This window comes from Cyanistes caeruleus, chromosome 13 (assembly GCF_971803275.1).
Source record: "Cyanistes caeruleus chromosome 13, bCyaCae1.hap1.1, whole genome shotgun sequence".
NCBI lineage: Eukaryota > Metazoa > Chordata > Aves > Passeriformes > Paridae > Cyanistes > Cyanistes caeruleus.
The window spans coordinates 6,974,611-6,996,556 of NC_141713.1; the positions used below are offsets into that span (position 1 = coordinate 6,974,611).

Consider the following 21,946-nt stretch of genomic DNA (forward strand, 5'->3'; position numbering starts at 1 on the left):
CAGCTCATGGGAGTGATTCTCAATATTACAGAACCTAATTTCAGGAGCTCAGGATTAAAAAAAGGGTTGAGTGGAAATATAAATAATGGATTAGGCTGAAAAATTGGTTTAGGCACTTTGACAATGTCTCTGAGGTGTCTTTGCCCCTTTCAAGGAGAAACAGATTGGAGACATGAGATGCAGAAACATGGCTTTTGTTCACTTTTCTCTCTCACGTTTTCAAATCATACCCAAACTCTTATTGTGCAAATGTGCTGCTCATGATCAAAGCCTTATCTCGGAGCAGAGAAAGTCCCTGGAGAGCAAGGCCTGAAGGCTAAGCCTGCAGTGCAGCTGGCTATATCTCAGTCTGTTTGGGAAATCCAGTCATGCATGACCCAGCACCTACTGATCCAGTGAAGTGGGAGCAGTGTACCCCATCTCCTTCCCTGACTTTTCATCCTTTGCCAGCCCAGCTCCCTCTGGAGGCCATGGTCCCTCAGGAGTTTGCCCTCACCAGGTTCAGGTTTTCTGTAAGGCTCTTCTATAACACAACATCTGATTTCCTGAATTTTCTCAGTTATTGAATACTCTGGTGTGGAGGCTGGAATTTATCAGAGAAGGGATAATGGATAGGGACAGTTGAGGTCTTCGCCCTTTTCAGTGTATTTTTCCTCATGTCTCATTTCTGGCATTTCCATCCACTCATGGAGAGACTCTAATAGCAACCAGCTATTGGGAAAGAAGCAACAGAAATATGTTCAGTGAAACCTCAGAGCTGCTGCCCTGCAGGTATGACAGGAACAGCCATGAAAGAAACAACCATACCTGTTTGCATGGAGATCTCTCCTGCCCTGTGATGCTTTCCTGCCTTTACTGCCTCCCTTGTGGGACACTGGATTTGTGTGCCAAGGAGGCTGCTGTTCACACAGCTCAAACACCTCACAGAGAGCAGTGCCCTTGATCTGTCATTAAAAATGTCCTTAACACACTGTGGCATCAGGAGGAAGGCTTGTGATGCTAATTGCTGGCAGCACTGTTCTAGCATGGATGTTACACAGACATCCTCTAGTACATTTTGTTTTAATATTGAGAGAGGGAGGCTGGCTTGGTTTTGCTACTTTTTTTCTTTTTTTTTTTTTTTAGAGTTTCCCCAAAGGGCATATGACAGCTGTGAGGGTAGGGCTGTGATCCCAGGAAGGTGACCTTTCCATCCCTGTAGTTTCTGGTGAGCTTTTTTATTACTTTGTTTTGGGATTTCTGTTGTTCAGTTTGGGGGGGAGTTGTCACTGAATTATGCTCCTGTGCACTCTGCAGCCTTACAGGACTGTCCTCTCAGCTGCATCTGTGAGTAATGTAATCAGGCAGGGTTTTCAACTACTTCACAGCCTTTACACCTTCTGAGTGTTCAGCATACCTCCATCTTCTCTGTGGTCATAGCAAAAGCTGGAGAATTTCCCTTTTTTGCACCTTGCTTTTCTAGAACTTCCCTGTGCTCTGTAACAATTAAGAAAATTAAGACATGGGGACATATGCCCTTGTTTAGTCCCTGATGATGGGTCAAAAGTGGAAATTAGTAAGACAGGAAATTTATTTCTACTCTGCAGTCAGTAAAGGAAATTCACTGGAACTAAATTAATCATGAAACAGGCACAAAGAAGAGAACAGATTATCAGGGAATTAACTCATTAATTAGGTTCATACCAAAACTCAGAAAAGGGTTTTCTTCAAGGTAACAACCCAGTTCAAAGTTCAGCAAGAGTTGATCTTGGGGTACACATAATTTTACATCAGAACTCTGCCAAGATTTTATTTTAGCCCAGCATTTGGCTGGTTATAATGGTATATCAGAAAAGCTGCAGGAAAGCATTCAGCAGCTGGCATCATCTAACCACAGAGTGCGAGGACAGAAGCTATTATCAGCCCTTCACATCACTAAACTCTGGTTCCTGGTGTTAAGAGCAGTGTGGGAGCCCTCTCTGTTATGGCACCTTGCTAAATTTAGAGCTTGATTGCAAATCCTCCAGTGAATAGCAGCTGCTTGCTGGTGAGTTTTCTTGGCAGCATGAGGGTGAGCAGAAACCACATGCAGATTTAAGTGAGGTAAAAACATGCTCCAACACCATCCTCCTTGTGGCACTTCCCAGGACCCCCAGCACACCCTCTTTGTTCCAGTTCTCAGTGGCAGGGTAGGATGGAGGTAAATTCCTGCGTTGTTTCCAAGAAGATGGGGTTTGGCTGGACTCTAATTCTAATTGTTCTAATGGGAAGGTTGTCCCCATGAATCTTAGGCTGTAGCTTGAACTCGGGGTTAATTTAGGACCCACACAGCCCTGTTCTTGTTGAATCAAGATTTATGCTGCCTGTCTTGCTTGCTGCACTTTAGCACCAGCCTGCTTGCTGTGCAGGTGAAAGTCTCCTTTTGTGTTGCCAAGTACGGGTACTCTGGTGAGGGGAACGCAGGAGAAAGGATCAGAACTCTGCTGTTGCTCTCTGCTCTGTGCTGCAGAATGTGTGACAGCCCTTGTGGTGAGACCTGCTGCTGCCACATGCCACAAGGTCCCTGTCCCTGGGCTGGAGCGAGGCCCTGCTGCAGGGCTGGTGTGTTGAGGTTGGTTTCTGCAGCACCTTCTTACTGAACTAACAAACCAGAGCTAAACACTGGTTGAAATGGGAGTGAATCCATGTGAGAAAGGCCCCCTGCTTTCTCGTTTACCCTTTCCTGTCTCCTGCTTTCGCTGAGTCTCAGCAGGAACGCAATCAAACCGCGCTGGGAACATCTGAGCTGCCTATTTGCCACTTAGGACTTCCTGGGTAGTGAAGTTTCCACATTGTTTATTTAGAGCTAAGTGTTCTGCTGGGTCTCTTCTCACCTTCTGTAAATAACAACTGTCCTCAAAATTCTTGAGGCTGATTACTGAGACTGACAATCTGTGTGTTTTGAGTTGCTGAGCCATATTAATCCGTAATATACTCTTGCCCGTGGATGGGAAAACTAATGCATTGAGGATGTCACAAGAGGTAAAAGCCAAAGGACTTAGCCTTCCTGGACACGTGAAGTACTTTGGTTGTGATGTGAATAAATCTCCCAGCATCAGCAGCAGTGCATAAACTGTTAGAGGAGTTTGCCTTTGAAATCAACATGATAAAGATTTTATAGCATCAAAACAAATTCAATATTAGAAAAGATGAGGCACAGGGTTTTGGATTTTTATGCTAACCTGTACCTTGTCACAGTAAAGTTTATTCCACTTAATACAGGAATTGATGGAAGAGGGGCAAATACATGTACACAATGAAAAACCCAAATACTCAAGTCCTTCAGGCCCACCAAATGGATTCATTAACTTTTTTAACCATCTAAAAGTTTTGTGTCTGACAATGCCAGTTTTCAAGCACTTTCTTTGAAATCCATCCCATCTGTCTTACACACCTTTCATAAGTTCCAGTAGCAGCAGAGTGACAAACTGGGGAATGCTGTCTCACCAGCAGGAGAGGAAAAAATGAAAAGAGAAGAGAAGGCATAGTCTTGGGTTGAAGTCTCTTCTCCTTTCTGTTTCGAAGTCTAAACCTCTTCATATCAGAGTGTGAAGGCTGGAAATGCACCTCCTCAGACCCAGTCAAAAAACACACAGGTGGGAAAATAAATATGAGGTCCATGGATTATACAATTCTACAGAATTCAATCCAGAGTTTACACTGTGATAGTTCAGTGTGTAATCCACACCAGGCTGATAAAATATCAGCTTGTTCTGTGGATGTGACACAAGGCAGTTGAAGACTTCTCTGTGCTTTTGGAACAGTTAAGAATGCAGAGTACACATTTAGGGAGCAAAATATTTCTTCTTTGTGCTTTTAATACAGCAAAATGCTTTGCTGCCTCTTTGGTTTCCTTCCTTCAGGCACAACAAAGGAATATTGGAAATGGCTCCAGAGGAACAAAGCCTAGAAAAGAAAAGGGATTTAGAGAGAAGAGATTAGATGAAATTTGTAGGAAAAAGAATTCCCAGTGCCATGTCCCCAGCTGTCTTCTGAAGGGAAGCCCTTTGCTCATGATTCACTTGGCAGCTCTGCTCAGAGTGGCCTCTCTCCTTCATCTCTGCTGCTGTAAACTAATACCCAGCGATAACAGCCCTGCCAAGCTTGGTTGCTGCTGATGTATTGTACACAGCTTTCATTAATCTATTTGTGCCCAGAAGCTCATCAGTGAAAGCTCCTTCTAATTCCCCTCCTTCTGATCTGCTATGGACTTCTGAGGAGCAGGAGTGAGTTTGGAAGAGAGGAGTGACCTGTGATGCTCTCTTGGTATAGCTTGATCAAATTTTATTCAAGCTTTCCTTTAACACCACACAGTTTAATCAGGGCATGTTGATATAGACTTGTACCTGCTCATCTTCCTGTCTCTTGACCTGACAGTGATTGGCTTTTGATACTGTTGTCTCCAGTAGAGACTGATTTTCCTGGTTGTGAGCCATGTGCAGTCTTTTCCCTGCCTCCCATTTCTGATTTGCACCAATGCCTGCTGTGGTTGGTGGAAAAGGATGGCAGTCACCCTGCAGTGCTCTGGCCAGCCTGAGCTCTTACAGCCCTGCTGCTCCTTTACCTCTGCTCTGACAGCTGCTATGGAAATTATTCCTCCTATATTATCGTTGTGGGGAATGAACTTTGAACTTCATTTGTGTTTGTATAAAGTTGGAGGAGTTAAGGGCTGGCAGAGATCTCCACAGGTCATCAGCTTCCTGCAGCGAAGATCAACTTTACCTGTACCACTCTTGCTATGTTAATTTAATCTTTTCTAGGAGAGTTTTAATAATGGAATTGCCAGACTTCCTCCAAATAATGTATTTTAGCTCCTACCACCCTGATATTTTCCAGGTATCTAGCTTGAGCCCTGTCTTGCCACAGGAAGTCCTGGACAGTCATTTTCTTGCCTATCCAGCCTAGACATAGAGAATTAATTATTTCAATGTGTCTTCTGCACCATTTTCAGTTGAACCAAGTCCTCCCTGGTTTTCCCAAACTGGAAACAGATCTGTAGCAGAGATCTTAATAGTGCTGGATCAAGAAAGAGCAGATTAATTTATGTGTTAGCCTAAATTCTTTATACGCACACAGTATTCTGTTTGCATTTTTATAAAAGAAAGGAATGGGTGGCTCATGTTCAGCTTGTAGTTTTCAATAAGGGAAATCAGTATTTTCTTCTCAGTAGAAATACTACCTTGTCATTGCTCCTCATTTTCTGTGTTTGTACCATTGATTATTCCTGTCTAATTGAAGTAACTTGTACTTGACCCTATTGAATTGCAACTTTTTTTTTCAGGTTACATCTCTAGTTTGTCAAAATTACTTTGAATTTTAATGCAATTTTTGTCTTACTTTGGTTTCATCTACAAATTGAATTAACATACTTTGCATTTTGTCTAAATCTTTAATGAAAATATTGAATTGTACCAAATACATGTCCGAGTCCTGCAGAAGCTCGTTCAACACACTCATGTTGACAATAAAATGCTGAGAACTGCTCTGAGTACAATTTTCTATACAGTTTATATAATTACTCCGCTGTGGTTCACCTAGACCCTGCTGCTTATTTTCTGCAAGAACTTGAAAAGATTTCAGGAAACTTTCCTATGTGATATCTTGTCCATGGGGTATTCCCCTGGTACCTTCTCAGAGAAGCAAATTAGAACAGGCCATCATAATTTGTTCCTGACAAAGCTGTGTTGACTGATTCCCACTTCTTTTCTTCTAAGTGCTTCCAAATTGTTTCTTTGCTCTGAGGAACTGGAGCTAACCTGACAGGTCTATCGTTTGCTGTCTTCTCCTTTTTGCTGTCTTCAAAAGACAGCTACTCTATTGTGTCAGTTATCTGGTTCATCACCAGTCCTTCCTAAATTCAAAAAAAGTAATCATTAACAGCTTTGAGCTTGATTGAGACAGTTCCTCAGAGCTGCAGAAGGAATACAGTAAATTCAGATCATTTGGAAAATCTGAGCAATTTAACTTCTCTAACCAATCCCTTTTGTCTTCTTGGCCTCCTTTGTTAGTTCTTAGCAATGTTAATTCACCACAGCTGATCTTTTATGAAAGCTTTGATGTAAAAATCACTCTTCTCAGCCTTATTGTCAATAAGTTTTCCTTCTATGAAAAGTGGACTAATAATTATGCTGCATTTTACTAGTAATAAACTTAAAGAATTCTATCCTTTGCTGTGAGATGTTTTTGCTAGTCTCACCTCACTTTGAACTTCCATTTTTCATGCTTTTCTTAGCTGTTCTTTTTGTACATTTACACTCATTAGGCTTTTTTATTTTTTTTTTTAAACTTACTTTGTACTTTAGCCATGTATTTGAAGTCAGTTAAGACCTTTTGGTATGACCAAGCTGGTCTGACTACCTTTTTTGTAGTAAAATAGCTTAACTTTTTCATTTTTCTCAGGAATGTACAGGGTTTTTTCAGTCTCTTATAGAAAGAAAATTCTTAAGGATCCTCCCCCATGCATCCACCCACCTCCATTGAATTGTTGGCTGTGAAAGATTTACATAAAACCTTGGCTGCTTGATCTTACTCTTTCACTAAGCTTTGGTGGAGTTCTTTCATGGAAGAATCTTTCATGGTTCTGGGGCTTTTGTTGTCGTTCTCTTACGGCACTGCTTGCAAGGAAAATGTAAGTTTGTGCTTTAATGCTAGAGAACTTCATGTTTTATGCTGGGTTGACAAGGTTTTTAAAAGTGAGAAAATCTGCTCAATATCAGGGTTCATTGCTTGGGAAGGAAACTATGTTCAGAGTCACCTTTGCCTGGAAATCATATTCACAGTCAGACAAAGTTACAAGATGAATAAACCCACATTATTCTGTTAAAGTGTAGCTCAAACAAAGATTGCAAATTTCATCACAGGCTTGTTGTTGCAAAGCGAAGCGCAAAACCTTTGCTCATTTTATCTAAAGACCTTGGCTTTATCTCTTATTCTGCAAGTTCTGTTTCCCAAGGTCCCTTCATTCTTTGAAGGGATTGTCAGGAGTTTTTGATCGATTGAAGGTGTTAAAAGTAGATTGGAGTTAGACTCCAGTGTATTGCTGCTCCTTTAGTCTGGGTGATGCTCTATAATAGCCCAGAAGTGGCCTACAAATCATCTGATTATATTTGCTGGGTGCCTGATGAATGTAAACTCAGGGAGATTTGCTTTCAGCTCTCGCTGGGTACCCTTGGTCTACCTTGTGGATATATGAGGGGAAATCCAGGAAGTTTGATAGCCTTGACACTGGTCAGGGTCAGCAATTTTCACTTCTTTTTTTTTTTCCTTCTGACTTAAGTGTATGTAATTCTCTGTTTCACTTGTTGCTGGCCATCCCCTACTGCTGGAGTGAGGATTCTGGAGGGCCACAATGAAGTTTCCATGAAGCCTTCTCCTCTCCAGGCTGAACAGCCACAGCCTGTTTTGATACAAGAGTCTTCATGTTCATGAAGTAGGTTTATTCTCTCCAGTAAAGGCTTCTTGGCTCCCTGTGATAATCCTCTGTTTCACAGAGCACTCCAGAATATTAAACTTCTATAACTTCATTTACAAAGGCTGTAGGCTTACTGGGATAGAACAGACAGCATTTCTGAGTGTATATACGGGGGTGGGTGGGTTTAGGTGCTAGAATGTGCTTCCCTCAGTGTTCTGGAGTGTATTATCAATTTTCCCCAGTGCTTATTATCTGAAGATTGAAATCTGTAGCTGCACTCTGTTGGGTTTGTGTCTCCTCTAATTGCAGTGTCTTCTACCTCATCCTGATTTATAGCTTGCTGAAAAGCATGTATCCCATAGGATAGAAAGCATGATGTGCAGTTTTATATGGCAGGACAGATACCAATGAAAAATGAAGACCAACTTTATCTGAGCTGGAAAAAATACAGAGGAACCAAAGGGAGAAATTGAAAAGAAAAGGAAATGTGACAATGTATGTTGACTATGCCTCTTTCCCTTTGCTCTGAAGTATTTTGGTCTTCTAGACCAGAGGTTTTCAGAGGAGGGTTTAAAGGACCAACAGTTTGCTAAATAACCTTCATTTAGAGGGTATGGAGTGTTGTCACTCAGGGAATTGTCCATTCCAGGTGAGTTTACCTGTGTTCAATGGAATTGCACCTCACCTGCAGTGGTGGAAAGAATGAAAATATGAGCTTCCATCATTTCTAAATGCCATTGTGCTTCTGAAGAGATGAAAACTGTTCTCTGAATATGGCCTTAGTCTGAGGTGGACATGAGGTGAAGGAGGCTGAGTCAGAGCTACATACATACAGTGTGAGTTCTTCTATTGAACTAAGTCAGCTTTGAATTAGACCCCAGTCAGTGTGTGAGAGAATGCAGTCTGCAAGAAAATTTCAATCTTTTAATTTATTTTTTTCAGCATATTTGTTTCTAATCATGTTTTTGTTTTTTGGGGTTTTTTTTGAGCAAAATGTGCTCTGATGTCCTGCTTGCAATCTGGAGAATAATAATTATTCAGCCTTTTAGCTGAATGTTAAGAGGGAAGAAAAGATAACAGGGGAAAGACAAAAAAATTTCTTGGGTTCTTATTCTTTACACCTTCAGGGAAGGAGTAGACACATTTGCAAGTACAGTGTTGTAAAGCAAAGAATAAATCCAACAGTGCTGAGAAACAAGGCCTTAATTGTTGAGCTGAATTACTGTGTATGTGAGGACCTGCCTTTGCCCAGCAAATGTATTTTTGAAAAACTCTGAAACAAAATTTTTTTGAAAACCCTGGAGAACATGACTTGGAAGTTCCTAGACCATTTATTTCTGTTTTCTTTTGCTTTCTTTATCCCATATAAACAACTTCCTATTTCTAATGGTTTCATCATTTATGGTTTTGGCCTTTGCTTTTCTCTCTGTTCCAGCCATATTTATATGAAGCCAAGGCTTTCTAATCTGCATTTGTAACACATATCCAAGAGGAGATTAGTTTCAAAATGAGACTAGAAAATGGTACCTGGCTGCCTCAGATAAGCCTGAGACAAAGCCAGAGCAGTGCTGTACTCTTCGGAGTCCTGGTTATTCCATTGACTTCTGCTTCCCTTTTACTCCAGCGCTGAAATGCAGTTGCAGTTCAGAAAAGTGGCAGCAAAGAGTAGCTTGTGGGTGTCATGTTCAATCTCTGTCAGTGATGTCCAGGTCCAATCAAATGATATTTTATCCCACCCCTGTCACATGAGCATGCTGGCACCAGATGTACTACCTGAGATCTCCCAGACAAACTGGCTGCCTTCTTAGCTGCTGCACTGGCAGAGAATATGGAAACCAAAACCTCTGAACAGAGCTGTCTGTTTTTGTGAAGTAACTGTTTTACTTATATAACAGCATTGTGGTAGCTCCAACAAAATTCAATGTCTAATTATCTTTTTCCTTCTTCTGTACTGCATGACACAAAAGAAACAGAATATGCCTTGGAGCTTTTGGTGTAAAGAACTACAACCAAAGAATATTTCTCCACTATTTTGATGCTGTTAATGTCATCATGCCTAGTATTTATCTGCCCAGTGTCCAGGGCTTTGTGTCATGAGAGAAAAGACAGCTAAATAATACAAAATGTCTCCAACAAATGTGAGGTTTTGTGCTTGTTTTGATCCCGGTTGCATTCCTTCTGTGTTGCTTTCTGCCAGCATCCTGGGGCTAGGGGTGATCTGGGACAAGGGAAGGTGGAAGAACAGATTATAAAACAGTCCTGGAAAGGACATGCAGAGTTTGCAGTGGTGTGTATTGTTGATTTGAAAGCTGAGCTTTTCCAGCAACAAAACAGAAACACAGTCCATGACTTCAGTGCATATGGTAAAACAGTGGAGAAAAATCATAGTCTTGTGTCCAGATTTTCACAAATGGAAGAGAGGCAAAGGTTGCAAAATAAACTTACTCATTGTAATTTTTCTAGGTATAGAAATAATTGTTTCAGAAGGAATGATTTAAGTGTCGAATGGTGATGGGACTTGATAACAGCCTGTGCCCAGTGTCCTGAGAAGTGATGTATTAATGAATTGTTCCCATTTCTGAGTCACAAATGAAACTATGATTTTCTGCCTTTCCTGAGGTTCTGAAAGTGCTATTTAATTTTCTTTACCTTTACCTGTCATAAAGTTTAGTTACATCTTTACAGAAGTATGTCTATGCCCTAAGTCAGAAGTTTAAAAAAAAGAAACAACAACAAAATAGCTCTTTGGTTTATAGCCCATTTGGCAATTTTGGCACAATTTGGGTTCATTAATAGCAGTGATGCAAACTAAATTAGCTAATTAATTGATGTTCCAATTTAGCTAAATCAGACTTTATTCCAGTAGAGTGTTTGCATGTGGAAGTGCACTGAAATAACTCAGCACATCTCAGGCAGCAGATTCAGTGTTCATAGCTGGGCTCTCTTGGAGAATGCTGGGGAGGGACATCCTCTCGTGTGCAGATGGGCTGGGATGAATGAAGATCAGGAATATTGCTAACCTGATCTTCACAGGTGAAAGATTAGTGCAATTAGGAGAAGCAGACTAATGAAAGGGACCTTCCCCTACATCCATCTGCCATCATATTTGTTAATGTCTTTTCTTTCAGCAAAGAGTCAGATCCAGAAGCATTAAAAATATGTATTTTTCTAGGAAAAAAATCGTGAAGCGAAACAATTTGTTAAAGTTAGTCTGAATACCACTCTGAAGTAGCAAGCACCTGACATCTCCTAGTCAGCCATCCTGGAGCTTTCTTGTTCCCACCACATGGAACTTCACTAAAGTAAAATCCAAGTACAGTAAAAAGCCTTTTTTTTCCCCTTTCTGCCATTATTTCCCATGGAAGGTGAAGGGGGGAGGGATTTGCTGCTCTGAGATAACAAAACTGTGAAAACAGAAGCAAAAACATAGGAACTGCTTGCCTTCATCCTACACAGCATTGCCCTAGACTGATGGAGGCCTTCTCTGGCTCTGCATTTTGCTCTCACTCTGAACATTTTGGTGTGAGATGAGGTCATGGGACCTTGGCTTCTAACTAGATCAAAGCTGCAATGCAAAACACCTCCTTTGGAGTCCTCTTTGGAGCAGCAAAAAGCAAAGAAAGTGTCACATCAAAGAAGGAAAGAGATAAATAGGAAGTCAGAGAAAGATGGCTGTGGAAAAGTAGGGGTGAAGTCTGGCTCTTCCAGGAATGCATTCTCCTTCCTGCTGTGTTTTTCCAAGTTCTGATTCTCCCAGGCTGTCAAGTGAGAAAGGACAACTATCCATTTTCAGGGACATATCAAAATCTGATGATTCCTGTATTTTATCACTTTTGAGGGCAATTTTCCAATCATGCTGCTGCTATATTTACTCAGGATGGCTGAATCCAGAGAGCAGAAAAATAGTGCAGCACTCATCCGCAATTTGAACCAAGCTCAATTCAGCGCCTGGGAATTTTATTTTATGGAGGCAGTTGAGATTTATTACTTCAGTGCCAAAGGTAATGATTTGGCCAAGTACATAAGTAGAATATTGCCCTTAGTGGAATGAGAATTTGGTCCTGTTTGCATCCTGCTGTATATGGATATGTCTAAATTTCAGGACCCTGGCAATGTACCAGTTCATTGCTTGCATGTACCACACTCTTGTGTTTCCATAAATCCATGAGTAATGGCCAGAAAGGAGCCATGTCCCTCAAGAGTGACGGATGGACTACAGGCAGTGCACCAGCCATGCAGCTCCCTACAACTTATGCTGTTAGGGTTTAAAGGAGAGTATCAATAATCTGAAATTATTTCAGTTCTGCTTTTGGGATAGCTGCTTTATAGTGCATGGCAAAGACATGAATGAGTGTGGAAAGTCATTCTTCCAAGTGCCAGGGAGCTCTTTTGTCACATAGCCTGTAAAAATGAATGATTTGGTCACCAGGAGTCTGGCTTAGACAAGATTTTGGAAATGAGAAAATAACCACTGAAAAGACACAAATATTTTTACTTTCACTTGAAAATTTCATGACTGTAAACTCTGTTTCTTTGTCCCTTCTGCAACAAGAACCAGAGTCAGCCACGTGGCAAAGTTGAGTTGACATTTTTTTATGCAGCACCATAGAGCTTCTGATTGGGGCCATGGAAGTTCTCACTGTTTTAACCCTACAGGTTCCCCATCCTAGAACTTGTGCACTAGAAAGATGCAAAAAAATCTGCTTGTCAGAGGAAAAGTTGACACACTTCTGACTTTTAGTGCAGTTGCGTTGGAGTGGGAGTAGGGATGGTGGAAATAGCCTTGACAGAGAAGGAGTACCAGGCAAAGTGCAGGTGACAGTGCAATTTATCACATGGCTGTGAAATGTATTAGCTGCCTATCACCCTCAGTTATGTAAAACAAAAAGAGGGAGAATTGATTAAACTATGACCTCTTCCATCTACTGGCTGTCATTTTAGTACCTGTGATAGAAGCTGGTGTCTAGTCATTAAATGCACAGACTTCTCCATTTCAGTTTTGAGCAGTAGATTAATAGTTCATATTGTGTGATTTTTTTCTCCCTGTGCCTGGCTCAGTAGACACAGAGGAAGCTCCCCTCTGTGCACACCTCCCCTCTGGGCTCAGCTGCCCACCTGCCACAGAGTCACGGTGGATCCCTGTGCCCAGGCTCCCACCTCTTTCTCTTCTGGCCCATGTTCTCTTACTCTTGTGTCTGGATCTAGATCTCTACCTGATCCTGGCAGCACAAGTCCTCATTTCTCCTGAACAGCTCAACATCAAATCCTACAGGGAGGAGGGATGCACTGGGCACTTCTGACCTCCCAGTCCTAGGGGAAGATGTCTTCAAAGTTATGCAAAGAATTATGGTTGACTGTATGACAAAAGAACTTTAAGCAGCAAATAATTTATCACCACACTTAAGGGGAAGTTTTACATGGGTCTTTTACAGTCTGTTTCCACCTGCTTAGTCTAGATAAGGTTTTAAAAGATGCCCTATTCCGTAGAAGCTTGATACCTCCACCCCCCCATTACCTGTTTAGGGAGATGCATAGCCATAAAGTTAAACTTTAAAAAGGTAGCTGCTAATTATGAAAATTAATTAGTGAACTTGCACAGACTCTTTAATCAATACAGCTAACTACCTGAGCTGAGTCAGTAACTGTGCTGCAGGCAGACTCTGCAGAGTAAGAGTTGTAATATGAGTGTGCTGCTTCTGTGGCAAGGATTTATGTGAGGCAGTATAAGCCTTTATAGTGCAGGAGGCTACCAGGCCTTTGAGAATCGTTCTGGCATTTCAGTGGTCCAAAGCCTGTTCATAATGAATACATAAGGGCTGCCCTGGTGTACCTTCATCCATCCCCATGCCAGGTAACCTGAGGATCTAACACAGAAGGGCAGGGTGTCCATGGATTATTAACATGCCCTTGCATGGGACCTCCGGATCACCAAAAGATACTGGAACAAGTCTCTGAAGACCCAGGATCAGTCAGCAAGGCTTTTTTTCTTCAGGAATTAGGAATGTATTTAATGAATTATCATTTAGTAGAAACACTCTTTTCCTTAGAAGTTCACCTTGTAATTGTGCCGCAGGTACCCTGATGTGAGAGCATCTCTCCTGAGCAGCTGCTCTTACCACCCTTTCTCTTTGGTTTAGAATATACCTCTTTCTGCCTGCAAGAGTCCAATTTCCCTGTTATTGTGGTCAGCTGCATCCTGCTGCATCAGTGAAAGGAATATAGTGGGGATATGAATGAGCTTGGGAAGATGACTACCCATGGCCTGGCCTTAGGCCAGTGTTGAAACTCCAGTAATGTGATCCTGCTACATAAAATCCTTATTGTTCTGCTTTCAGAATGTTCCTCTTGTGGACTTTTCTACGATAAGGTGTGAGAAATTCTGTGAACATGTCTCTTCCCTGAGTTGTGCTGCTCTCAGATCCTCTCCTGTTAAGCAGGAGGATTGTGTTCATTTGCCTCTGGATGATCTCAAAGATCAAAACTTCTGCAGCTAGACCTGGGCTATTTGTGCTTTCATTTTGTACTGGCTTTCATTTGAGTAATAGAGCCAGGGAGAGGAGTAAGCCCAGAAAATATAAATAAAACACCAGCAGGATGAAGAATGGATCCAGCAAGTGCCCAGTGTAAAGAAAAGCAGTGTCAAGCTGCTCATATTTGTGCCAGCTCAGTAACCATGTAGGACCTTTCTGGTAGCTAAGCAACAGAGGCCATAAAGACATCCAGGCCACATGAGCTATATCTTCAGGCTTTTTTCCCAATGGGAGAGCTGTGAGAGTGGGCAGACAGGTAGGAGAGAAGCCAGCAGTGGATTTCTTCCTGTATTTGAAAGCAGCCAAAGTAAGGACTAGGATCTGGTTTTGTGAATGTGTTACAGAAGAAGAAAAGTTCAGTGAATTCAAATAAGTTCTGGGAACCTTACAAAAGCCCAGTATGCGATTTGGAAAGTTCACAGAACCTTTGTGTCCCTGGGATTCACCAGTCACCACCTAATAAATTCAAGTCTCCTTGTGTTGATTATAGAGTTCTGCCTGCTTTAGTTGCCTGGCTCTATTAGTCACCAAATTAAATTTTGTATAAGTAATAGTGAACCACTTTCAGGTAGTTCTGCTCAGGAAATAATGAAGAGCAGCCTGAAAATCAACTTACCTATCCATTTATTCTGTGGATAAATGCCGGAGAAAGTCATAATAGCAATAACTGAGATTTATTTAACTCCTTTCATTTGAAAGAATCCCGGAGGGCTTTTCTCACAGCATACAAAAAGATTGCTCACTCCCTGCTGAATTGCAACACTTCTGGGGTGGAACACAGCAACTACTCTACTCCATCAAGAACTACATAAAATTTGTTAACAGGTAAAGAGAGAAACAACGGTAGTATTTTTTTGTAGACAGAATGTAATCTTCTTAACTGGAATTTGTCCAGAATCTTGGATTTTAAAAGTTTTGTGCTTGCAAAAACAAACAGAAAACCCACCAAAACAAAAAACAAAGAAACCCCAAACAAAGGAAAAAAAAGGATGGGTTATCATGACCTTGATTTTATATCTTATCCAAAAAACAGCTATGTGTTGGGCACTAGTTCAGCACAGAATAACAAGCAAGACCATCTTGTATTAATTACTAGATCTTTACAGCATCTGGGTTTTCCTTTGAGGCTGTTCCATCATCCAGGTTCAGACTTGCCTGATTAATAAGAAATCATGAGATCATGCTCTTAAGGAGTTGCAGGTATTAATTTGCTACTCTCAATGGAAACTGGATTACCTTTGCCTTTTTTTTCCCTTGCCAAAAGCTGCACTAGGTGTGTGAAGATCAGATGTCTTTGGGAGCTCCAGGAGAGGTCCTGTGTGTCATTACTTGACAAGAGCACAGCACAGATGGTTGCAGCACACCTACTGCTGCACCTTGACCAGTGTTAGTGCAGGTGGGATCCTGTGAGAAGCTGCTGGAGGGTGAAAAGGGGGCAGTATCTTGTTGGTACCATCGAGTGAGTGGAAATCATGAGCATGCACACAGAACCAGGAGGGTTTCCCTACAGAATGTTGCTCTTAAATCAAGCTCCTCATGTTTGCACGTGATTTACCTGAGTGGTCTTCATTGCTTTCTCAGGCTGCTAAGATCTACTGCAAAATAATATTAAGAAAAATGCTATTATTCATCTATCTATGCATGTCTGTACCTAGTAGTTATCAGAAACAAGTAACTGAGGTTTAAGCTGGCTTTCCCTTTGAGCAGTAGGAGAACTGAGAGCTGACACATAGTGAAAACCAGTAGAAAAATTTTCTAAGTGACCTCCCTGACTAATGAGCAGTTGAGGGTCACAACCACAGAACAAATAAATGAGGGGACCATTTGAGAAAAACTAAGCTATAAATTATGGTAGAACACAAGAACATCAGTCATTCTGCTTTGGTTTTAATATCTTAAACTGTAGATGAAGGCTGGATAGAGACAAGAAAACCCAAGTGCCAAATCTAAAAGCAGTAAGGCCTTGGGCTGGTTGTGTGGTGGTAAGAAGACAGCTGAAAACATCAGGTTGTCTTCTTCATTCCACTTCATCCCTTGCTTCCTCTTGTGTTTTTCTCAGGATCTCTTTTTCCTGCCATATTTTGTCAGACATATTCTCCTGCATAAATGAAGCAGTTGTTTGGAGTTGTGTGTTTCTGTAAACTAAGGGAAATGTTGATGAATTCATTGTTAATGGTTGAACAAGTGTTAACAAAAGTAGAGGCTGAAGACACCACAGTCTAAATTCCTGGTACAAAAGAGGCACATCAGGACAGCATCATCTTCTTTATCTTTAGATCTGATTTTTATTAATCAGAGACCAGAATGCAGCTGGACCTCTGTTATACACTGACTCTTCAGTAGCCATGAGAGCTACAGGTGAGCAAATGCCAGAGTACTGCTGATGGCTTGCTTGAAAATATCTTTATTTATCTTTATTTTTTTAAATATCTTTAGTTACAGTTGTGTTTGCCTTCTCTGATAACAGTTGAATGTGTTACCCAATTGCAAACAAATGTGGAAGAGGGAGTAAAAGTTTTAGTAAGGGTATAAAGGTATATTTAAAATGGGTATTAAAATAGAGCAGAGAAAGTCCTGATTGCAGCCCCACTGATGAGGGCAGGCAGAACTTGGCTGATAAGTTTTCCTGGCTGCAGAAGGCCTGGCTAGTTGGCATATCCAGTATAAACTGATGTGGACTTGTTTCAGTGCTTTGGTATTCATGGAGGACTTTGTTGGAGAATTTGGGATGCTGCAGAGTGGGGAAGTTGTTTGGTTGAATCAGTAGGAACTTGGGCTTCTTTGGAATTTTCTTTTTAAATCTTAGCCATTCTAAAAATGCTTTTGAAATCACTCAACAATGACCATTTGTGAAACTAATGGGCTGTTCTAGGCTGAATGTCCCCCACATCCAGTGGCTGGGAGCCAGCAGCTCCTGCATTTTTCATAAAGTGCCTAAAGTACTGTCTCTTACACTTTGTGCTTTGGTTTTGTTGTCTGTAGAAATGGGAACAATAAATCCTGGTCTCCACAGCGAAGCCTTTTAAAACTTCCCTCCAAAGAGATAACAGCACAGTGCACAGTTTGCATCTGCTCAGCTCCAGCCACACCTGGCTTTGCTGCACAGACTGGGTCTGAAACATTCCCAGGAGCCAAGTGATTAAGGAGTGCTGTGCTGAGATAAAGGAGGAGAAAGGGGAGAAGAAAGATCTGTTCCACAGGTAATGGTTGAAAGAGAAATAGGCCACACAGAATGACTGTGCTGGAGAACCTGACTGTCAGAGCATCACTCACCAGGCCAGCAGGAACCTGCTGACTGCTACAAAGACTTTTCATACCCTTGGAAGGCACACACAGATGGAAGGGCAGCAGCCACTTTTGAGTGTGGTGTTTGCTGAAACCACAGTAATTTGCATTATCACACTGCTTTGTGGGAATCTTACTCGAGGACGAATCTGGAATCTGGATGTCTTGTAGGCCTTTATCTGTATAACCTTAGGCTTCAAGAACACCTGGTCCACAGGAAAACAGCTCTGCACGTTCTGTAAACTGACATCCATGAACAATTTATGGGAACAATTGCACAATCTTTCTTTTCCTACAATGTGAAGGATATATGATGATAAAATACTTTCCAAGGACATGTTGGAAATCTAAATCAGAATTTACATTGAGCCTGTTACCTTTTTTTTTTTTTCTTTTTTTTAATACAATTGATATTTTTCATCTTTGTCAAGAGAGATTTCCTGGTTTACAAATTAGCCCTGTGGTTTTAGTGATTACTGGCAACCCTGTGCAGCAGGCCAGAGGAAGCAATGCAGCCAGGTGATTGAAATGCATCCTAAAAAGATGCTGGATGTGAGCACAGACTAGCTCTCATTTGTCATTTGTCAGCTGTCTAGGCCCCATCATTCTGTGCCCAGAGAATGAAATCAAAATATTTCTCACCATAATGGAGTAGCTATAAATGATGCCATAAATATCTAAGCAAACATGGGAATCACTACTGCTCAGCTGTAACTTGCATATGGGATATGACATATTGCTGTTCAGGAAAACTTAATTGAAACCATTTTCCATGAGAAAACACAGCTTTAGCAAAATAGGGTTTTTTTCAGAAATCAAAGTTTCCAAGAATCTGCCTGTAACATATTTTCTTGACACAAATCCTTTTTGAAATTGCTTCTTCTTTTATTTTTTTTTTACTTTGTGGGTTTTGTTTTGTTTTTTTTTTGGAAAAATAGTTAATTTCATTTTCTATTCCTTCTAGCATTTGTCTCAGTTTTTCATACTATTTTAGTACTACTAATACAAAATACATCATTTGTTATAAAATATCTTTTTTCAAGGGGAGAAAAAATCACAGTAGTTGTATGTTCTAGTTTGGTGCAATTCTGTAAATTTGGAGTTTTCACTGGCTCTCTTAAGCCTTCCAGTAATTATAGGTGCCAAAGTACAGTTTCCTTACTTGCTTTCCCTGTGAAATTTTGCTGGTGCAAATCATTCTCCTGTCATTTGGCCTGTCACTTGTAAATAATCTGAATTGTGGGCTTGTGCCATTCTGTGTCAGAACTGTTTCACCTGTCTTGTACAGACTGTAAATCCAAAAATTGCATTTTCTGGGCAGCAGGGTAAAAAGCACAGAAGAGAATACAGAGTCTGTATTTATGGCATTGCCCAAAGACTGAACTGTCAACAGGGAAATAATACTTCTTTCCTATAAACACTATTATGCCGTAAGTGAAGTCAACAAGAGCTCTGCTGCTGGCCTCAGTGGGAGCAAGACTGAATCCAGGAAAGTATATCATGTATTTCCTCATTTTACCTTTGCACACAGCCTGCTGATAGAGAGCTGAGAAGACTTTTGATTGACTTACACTGACGTGTGTTATTTGCAGTGACTTAAATAGCTGCTTTTATTATGATGATGATGATAGGGCCTGCAGACCCCAATTAAGACTTGGGGACATCATAGTTTGACATTGTGTAATTACAAAGGGAAACGTGTCTCTCTGAACTCACGATTCCCTGAAGCTGTGTGCATGCTCTGCAGGAAGCTCCAGCCTTTTGTTGAAGAACAGTTTTGCACCTTTTATTTCAATGCATAATTACTAATGGAATTAGGATCTTCATGCAAAACAGTTTCTTTGTTGCCTTCCTTCTAGAACTTGTCAGCTCTCCTTCAATGCCAAGATGACCTTTTGGTCAATGTGAATTTTTGATCTCCAGGGAAATCTGTCTGTGTCCTTTCTTTTGTTTAAATCATTCTCCCTCCTCTGCACATATCCACTCTTTTCTCTCTTGGATTTCAATCTGCTGTGGCATATTCTCAGTGCACAAGTCAGGGAGAATGAGATGGACAAATGCCTTTGAGATCTTTGATTTATCAAAATATTTTCATTCCAAAACGATGTCAGGGGAAATTGCATCATCAGTATATCTGTCTGGGGAAGAGGAAGCAGACTGGGAAATATTTCTGCAGAATGATGGACTCTGGTGTCAGTGTCTGTTCCAAGGAAATAAAAAATGTGTGCGTGGAGAGTTAGAAGAATTAAAAAATGAATGTAGGTATAGATGATTACTCTTTGGCATCCATAATTAAGGAGACAGTTCAGCCAAATTTGTTTCTCTTGCTTTTGAAATCCAAATGGATAATCTCAAGAGGGAAGTCAGAAGAAAAGTTGAACTCTCATCTTCCTGAATCTTAGTTTTCAGTTACAGCTCTATATTGATCTTATGGAATTACTGGTCTCATGTCTGGTTTAAATAGATGCAGCTCCATGAGTTTTCATGGAATTCCCTGATTTCTTCCTGTTGATGATCTGGTTCATTGTTGTAGCTGGGGTAGCTAAAGCCCTGTCCAAGATGAAGTCATTGTTGTGGCTGTGATCCAGATACAAAGGCTTTCTCCAAGAAACCAGGAGGCTTAGGAAAAAATTCCTCAGCTGGCACAGTTATCACTGTTGTTTGGCTTCTGGTCAAATCTAACGGAGACTCGGTTTTATCCTGGAGATTTGCTTGTGTGTGAGTGCTTAGTATTTTCTGTTTTACTGGAATGTAACAAAAAGTTTGATTGGTTTCTGAAGACTTTATGTTTCAGATGCCACAGAGTCAAAAATCCATCTCTTTAAATGAGTGTCAGGAAATCAGAGAGCAGCTTTAGGCACAGCAGTTTTTTGGGAGGTTGCTGGGAAAAGCTGGCTTGGCCTCTGTGCTCCTTGCAGTGCTGAGGCTTCTGCAGCCAAGGAAGGACTTGGGATGTGCCTTGCCCTCACAGAAGGCAGGAAAAGCCTGTCCCTTATGTCTTCTTGGCACCAGTGAGTGCAGCCAGCACGGCTTTGCAGTCCATGCTCTCACCAGCTCTGCCTCTGATCCCTCCTCAGGTACCACAGTTGAATATTAAACCAATTTCTGAGAGCCTTGCCATCAGCTCTTGTCACAAGTCCATCATACCAGTAATATAATACAGAGCTTGAGTCCAAACCAACTTGATTGAAATCTGTTCCATTACAGTAGCAATAGAGGGACCTAAGCAAAATACATCTTTCACTTTTGAGGAATAATTTTTCACTGTCAATTTTGCAGTGGTGCCTTTAAAATTTTCACATAGTGAACAGAAAGATTTGCATAAGAATCCTAAGGCTGTACATATAACTTTAATAATTTGTATTAAAATTGCACTGATTTAGGAAGCTTAAATAATCCTTTTTTTTTTTTTCTTTTTTTTTTGGTGCAAACCAAGCCTGCCTGTGATGGAGTTAGAGGAAAAAAAAAAAAACAGCAAGGCAGGTTAAGTAATCTTTTACTAAAGGCAATATCTTGTATTTTCCTCTAAAATGCCTGTCTGATTGATGTCAGAGATAGGATATGTATGGGTTTGATATAGTATGTCATTTCCTGCATTCCTGAGACATTATAACTCCTACCTAGATACTTTCCAATCTAAACTGCTGCCCACTCCTGGCTGCACATCTCTGACTCTGCTCTTTTACTGGCTCTGGATTTTGTCTTGCTGTCACAACCACTTTAGCTTGTCAGGCCAGCAGAAAACTCACCCAGACAAAGGAAGGAGAAGAGTCATCTAGCAGCTGAGTGCACTGACATGTCCGAGTGCTGGATTCACTGAGATCAGCAGGAGGACCCAGTCTGGGATGGGATCAAGCTTCCTGTTTAAAATACAGGATGCCAAACTGACTGGCTTAGATTAAACATCTGGCTTTAAGGTGCCAGATGGAGCAAATAGCATCTGAACTGCTGTACACTCGTAGCTAATACATAGATAGTTCCTCCCCGAGGGTTGAAACCCATGGTGACTTCTTTTCTGAGTCCCACTGTGAAAAATTCTCGTCCCCCAGGCTGGAATTGGAGGGTGATCATGGTGTTGTTTGACTGCAGCTTTTCCCCCAGTAGCTCATGAGCAATGATACAGCCTCTTGTGCAGAGGATGTCTCACACCCCTTCACCTCCTCCTCTTCCAAGGAGCACAGCTAGCTAGGTAGAGCATCCTGCTCTTGCACTTCTGATTCTAGGATCGAGCCTGCTGGTGAAAAATACAAATGTCAAAATCATAAAAAAAAAAAAGGCAAATTCCCCCTATCCTCCCTGCTTAGATTTTCAAGAAATGTCGTGAATCTTTTACTGGAAAGGACCCAGCAGCAGGCAGGGCTGAATTAGAGAAAATGAGGTGAAGAGCTATTTTTAAACCCACTAAAATAGTACCAGACAAATTCCATTTATAGGAACTTGTACTTGTCTTCTTCTGTGGCTTGAAAAAGATGATGATTTCTGTGAAGTAATGATCCTCTCATCATAAACAGGATCCTGAGTGCTGATCCTGGTGCCTTCCCTGATATTTCTATTTAGTTTTTTGGACTAACTTTCCTCACTTCCTTTCCCCTCACCTTTAAGCAAAGACACTGTAATGCTGGTTTTTTGGTTTGTTTTTTCTTTTCTTTCTATTCATCCCGTTTCCTTCTTCATTATAAGAAAATTAGAAGCTTGGGAAAGC

General features: G+C 41.1%; 1 protein-coding gene across 3 annotated transcripts in view; it reads left to right on the top strand.

The window, feature by feature from the left end:
* The window catches only part of AGBL1 (AGBL carboxypeptidase 1), a 239,592-nt gene that overhangs the window by 166,388 nt on the left and 51,258 nt on the right, over positions 1 to 21,946 (top strand). For 2 of the 3 annotated variants that reach the window (XM_086848702.1, XM_086848701.1), the window contains one exon: positions 16,942 to 17,579. The exons of the other annotated variant lie outside the window; for it this stretch is intronic. The gene's annotated coding sequence lies outside the window, so the exon portion shown is untranslated. Of the gene's footprint in view, positions 1 to 16,941; positions 17,580 to 21,946 lie in introns of those variants that run through there. 3 annotated transcript variants of the gene reach the window in all.